At 34.7% G+C, this 5,921-nt stretch overlaps 1 pseudogene; it reads right to left on the reverse strand.

Moving 5' to 3' along the window:
• Positions 1-436: 436 nt before the first annotated feature.
• On the reverse strand, positions 437-3,310 carry LOC111639345 (annotated as a pseudogene).
• Between the last annotated feature and the right edge of the window lie 2,611 nt (positions 3,311-5,921).

A 5,921-nucleotide genomic window follows, 5' to 3' on the forward strand; every position in this document is an offset into this window, starting at 1 on the left:
ACAATATTGTACCGTACCTGTCATCTGGTGCTCCCGTTTTTTATACTTAATCTCTGTAAAGTGAAATGTCTCGTCCACAAGGATGATATTAATTATGTAGTATATAGTCCTTGGTTGCTATGAGTTCTGAATCACATGACGGAATGTAATCGGTGTGAATAGGACATGGTACTTTGTCGTCTTATATTTTTTTAATTCAGCGATAATAAAACAAAAAGGCACAGAGTTAATTTAATATAAAACAAAAATCCATTTGTTTGTATTTATATCTTTTTTATAAATTTATAAAAATTTCAAGTGTCTTACATTTGATTTTAAATAGAAAAAAAATCTTATTACATGATGTAATACTTGGTTTCAGTTACATGTCATAACATAAAAGCTTATGATTTGTAGAAAAATAAGAGTAACTGTGAATTTCTTTAGTGAAATAATCTAAAAAATTTTCTCATTAATTAAAAATTAATAATTTAAGAAATCATATCTCAGGATTTAGAATGCATGAAAAAAAGAATAATTACTAATAAACAATAATTTTATAAATTTTTATGGAAAGATTTTCACACACACAATTTTTATTCATAGACTTTTACTAAATTCTCATAACATACCATGTAGACTATATCATAGACTGCCTTTAATGAATATACAGTATACAAGTTAATAAATATAATGCGATTAAAAAGTTTACACAAAGTTTTAAAGCCAATAAAACAACTGGGTAATTTCTACACTCGCAAAACCTTTCTGCTCAGTGGCTTATTATGTAATGTCTTTACTGGCTGGAGTTTCTCACTCATAGCTTTCCCAAAATTATCAAATAGTGGATTTATATACTTCTCTAAAAGAACTCTAACAAAGGTTGACGAGTCACAATTCTTACAGCAAAGTAAATTTTGAAAATGCGGAATTAATATCCTCACAATTTCTTTTTTGATACCTTTCTGTTTTAAACATACATTCTTTAGTGCTTCAAAAGCAAAATCAGAAAGAATGTCCAAAACTCTCAACACTTCAAAGCTAGGGTTAAAATTTAAACCATCACAGTCTTGATGAAAAATTAATCTCAAAACTGGAGAACAGCTTTTCCATACAGTCAAAGCAGCTTGTTGACTCCTCTGCCACTTTCACAATGTATCTTGCAATCATAGCCACTGCTGCTTTTTTCATTGTGGGTCAAACAGCTGAAGGAAAGAATAAAAACAAAATTTTATAAATTGAAGACTTCTGTAGGAATTCAAGTGTACTTTTCACTTACTTCTAAAGATGTCATTTACACAAGCAGATTTCATGTAATTAAAAGATTAAACATTTGGAAGCTACTGTTTATTTTTTTTAGTTAAAATAAGGTAAAATAAAAACCTGGACAGAATTTCCATTACTTGGTCAGGCAATGCAAAGTTGTTTTCTGAGCAAGAAGAACTATAAGCAGTTTCTTTTGCTGGCAGTGAAATTAGAGCTGATGCAGTTGACAACGGTGGTTCTCTTGCTTCCACATTATCACTAATGTAAGCTTTAATTAAACCCGTTTTAAGTGTTGCTTCTATAGCAAACATACTGGATCGTACATCCATCATATCATTGTAGCCATCTAACTGGTGTACATGGCTGAATTGTGCCTCCGCGTCATCACTTGAAAAGTTCCTGGAAAGTACATAATGGAAACCTTCCTGAAGAAGGTGGCGCACACAGAAGACAGTGGACATGGTTGTGAACCGCAGAGAGTGGTATGTTTCATCACTAAATGTTTTTTCTTTCTCCAGTGAGGACTGAATTTGTTCAATGTAGTGAAGAAAATCGTTTTGGAGCCACTGCAGTCTTTCATCATCAAAGGAATAAAAAATACACTTGTTTTGATTTCTGGAATAGATGTACTGAGTTTGATTACAAATATCATGAAGTTCAAACCACTTCCTCGTTATCTTAATGAAGTTAATCGTTTCATGTAATCCTGCTTTATGGTCCACTTTCTCAGGAGAAATATCAACCGTTGTTTCCAGGGCCGCAACCAATTCAATTGAAAAAATTTGAACTGCTGGTAAAACATTCATTTTTTCAAAGCTGGTTGGAAATAAATGCTTCCTAGTTAATTAAGAATCGAACAGGTTTAACTAGTCCCTGGTAGTCTTCTGGTAGTCATACAAACGTTCCAGGTGGTTTGCTGATATTTCATTGTCATTTACACTGAAGGTCTTGGTTAGAAATTGTGACCTCACGTTCTTTATCACACGACACTGATCAAATGCCAGGAAGAGTTTAAGGGTTTTGTCATTTGGATGGCTGATACATGGCCCACATTCATCACCACTCAAAAGTTGGAACATCGAAGTGTTAACAGAATAGTTGTCAGCGACCACACACTGGACTATAAATCCTTCCTCTTCTACTGCTGTGATAACTTTAAGGTCAAATGCAGTTATGTTTGAAGTAAAGTAGAAGGTTACAGGTATCCAATAAGGTGTTGTTAGGCCACGGAAAACGAAGCACAGCAATTTATTTGCTTCAAGTCCTTTCAGATTCATGTCCATATTTGGTTGGCCTAAAAATACATCCAATTTTCTATCATAAATTAATTTAGGTTTTATAGCCATCTCGTCAATGATAAGGGACCCCAACTTTTCAGCATCGGTCTTTAATCCTTTGAACTCTGCTGCAAGTCGACATTTAATCAGTGAAGTAACACCAATTTCTCCACTGGCATAACCAATGTATCTTTTCAAGGTTGCTGGATGAGGGATGTGCAAATACCAATTTGTCTCAAATACTTGCAGGCCTTGGAGGATTTCCTTTGCAGTAATGCACAAATCTTTACAGTAGTCTCTTCATAGTGTCCCTTTTTCTTACCATAACTGTTAACTTGTTCAATTAAAAAATTTGCTTTTAATGGATGCTTGAATGTAGCTTCTGATACAATTTCCTGAAATTTCTTTTCCAAAGGAATTTTCCTTAATCTTTCTTTTAATAAACATTTTTGTGCTTCTACAGTTGATTTGAGCTTTGAAATTTGTTTTGTAAGCCTTGAACATTTCCTTTTTAAATTTCTCAGCATAGTTCTTGTTCTTTTACTTAAGAATGAGCAAACAGGAATGTGAACTTGAACACCAATGCTGGCTGTTCTGTTTTCATTTGCATCATCCTCTTCCTGATCAATATTATTTTCCACACTAGTTAAATACCCAGTTGTAGACCGTGAACATCTCTTTTTGGGCAATTTTCTGGGTTCAGGCTTCTTTCCTTTTAATCTTTCTGGATACTCCTCAAAAACTGATGGCACAGAGCCATCAGTTTTTGAGGAGTATCCAGAAAGCATTTTTCGTGTTGTGTTAACACTATAATTTGGGAAGAGAAAATGTTGATTACAAACTCTAGATCTTTTGAAAGGAATCCAAGAACTGCCTTTTTTCTCACCCTCCTTTTTTATACTTAACAGCCACTGTGTTTTCAACTGTGCTTCAGAGGGAAACTCATGGAAAGCAACACCTTTCGTACGTCCACTGCTTTTACACAATAGCATGCAGCAATAAACCATGTTATTGTAAAAGAAACTTTGTCCTTTTTACAATAAAAGAAATAATGTGGTATAAAAAATAACTATGTATGCTACTGTTTTGTCAATTTGCAAGGGGGAAACATTATAAACAAAATATATAATCATTATTTTAAATTTCAATGGATGTGACAGCACTTTAGCCAGAGAATACTGCCTTAGCTGGTATGCATCAGTCTCTCTGAATAGGGGTGTTAAGACTTTACCTAACAACAAAATTTAGCAACACTAACGTCCCTCTTTTCGAAGCAAAAAATTCAGAATGCGATAGCCTTTCTTATCTCGTAAGCAACGACCTGACCTGCCGTCCGGGTCAATGATTTTGAAAAGGTGGCAACACTAAGAGACCACACGGGTCAGTTTTATTCTGTATATTGACATATTTTTTCCAACTTTATCACCTGGCTCATTTTGATAGAAGTTGATGCGAGATCTATAAATGTACTACTACTAGAAATAAACGTAGGGCCCTCCCTAGTGTTATTTTCAATAACTAAATTCCATTTTGTAATTATTTCTAATAAGGCCTTACATCCTCGATCCATGATCTTACTACAGTAGAGCATCAATTATCTGAAAGCTTTCCAGTCGACAAATTTAAATTTCCACTAGTGCTATGGTGCTGCAATCTTTGGCTATGTCTTGGGCTACTCCAATATTACTTTTGTTGGTGCGCGTGTTTTAGCCAGCAGCACTGGTGCGACCATGAGAGGGTACTTAAGGACGTACCAGGATTTGAACGAATTTCAACATGGGATAGGTTAATATATTTTTTTGTACATAATCGGCTATCCGAAAAATCAATTTTCCGAACAACCCTAGTTCCCCTATTGATTTGGATAATCGATGCTCTACTGTACCTCATATTTGGGATTTAGCATTAGAATCTGTAACAACAATTACTTTTTTGTTATGCAATAATTGCATACATTTTTATAAATACGAATTATAAAAATGTATGCCTCTTCACGGCTGTCGGTGGCTAACTCTGGGTAGATTGATGGTAAATAACAACACTTTACCCTTTTCAGCATACGGTTACCGTAACAGCAGTATATTGATCACATTTATATAATTCACAGACTATCGGTACCACACTTACTTCTAACATATTAATTAATTGATTTGTTACTATTTGCCATAATTAATATTCGTTATATAACAATCTGTTGCTTTCTTATGTTATACATGATTTATCTCTAGGTTTACGCATGTAATTTTTTCCATGTATAAGTGACATATCTGATCTATCACCTCGACACAATTTTTAAATTTATGTCCGCTCTTACCGCACTTATTACAAAATTTGTCTTCTTCTCTACAAAATTGGGCCATATGCCCATATTTCTGGCATTTATAACATACTATAATTAGGACAACTATTTTGTCATTAAGTGTATTTCTATAGACCAAAAGTAATGTGTGAACTTCGAAGAGGAGCGGCCACCTTCTGGCCGCTCCTCTTCGAAGTTCGTCGTCTTGATCCTTTCCTTAGAAACCCGATGCCCACCGGTGGGAGAGTGGATCGGAGCACCGAACAGCAACGGTTGGCTTACCTCTAACCAAGAAATTGGATGTTTGGCATTTTCTAATACTTAAACGGGAGCCGGTCCTCCCACCAGACACCCATTCCGGGAAGATCGTCCTCCTGTCTAAATGGCTTATCCCATAAAATTGAACCTTAGATTAAATGTTGTTAATTAAAATTTGTGAATTTTATATACAAAAATGGAAAATTGTAGTACGCAATATTAGGTAAATTGTATTCCAACTAATCTATAAACTCAAATGATTAATATTAATAAAGCTAGGAATGGCCTATGTAAGGGATGGTTAATTACAAAACTGCAAATAGTTTAATTTTGAGAGTAGAGACGCATTTTATATGAAATTATAAATGCTAATAACGAGTAAAACCTTCATCAAGTCCGACTCCGCTCGAGTTACCATGCATGACCTCTTTCTATCTTCCCACTCCATCTATAACCACCAAAATTTAATACCATCGCTGCCTTATACACAAGCTACTGCGCTAAATTTCATTTGTTAATCATAACCCCATTCCGAGATATTAAACAGACGCCAACACGTGCAGATTTTTTTTGTTTCGCCATTTTCAGAATGGGGTGGTATCAAAATGCAAAAACTGGGAGGATCGAATACGACACCATTCCAATATTTTCCCGCATTATATACATAAAAATCAGGGGCGTGCCGTGACATTTGATGATAGGGAAGCTGTGTTTTTGTAACAAGCCGACTTCCAGGGGCAATCAGTCAGCAATGGTCTAGAGTCCATTCGTATTCGTTTGTTCGATAAGCCAGTAAAAACCATAAACTTCTCTAAATGTATTTTTAATTAATAGATTATCTA

This window comes from Centruroides sculpturatus, unplaced genomic scaffold, assembly GCF_000671375.1.
Source record: "Centruroides sculpturatus isolate CEXI.00-Female unplaced genomic scaffold, Cexi_2.0 scaffold186, whole genome shotgun sequence".
Classification (NCBI taxonomy): domain Eukaryota; kingdom Metazoa; phylum Arthropoda; class Arachnida; order Scorpiones; family Buthidae; genus Centruroides; species Centruroides sculpturatus.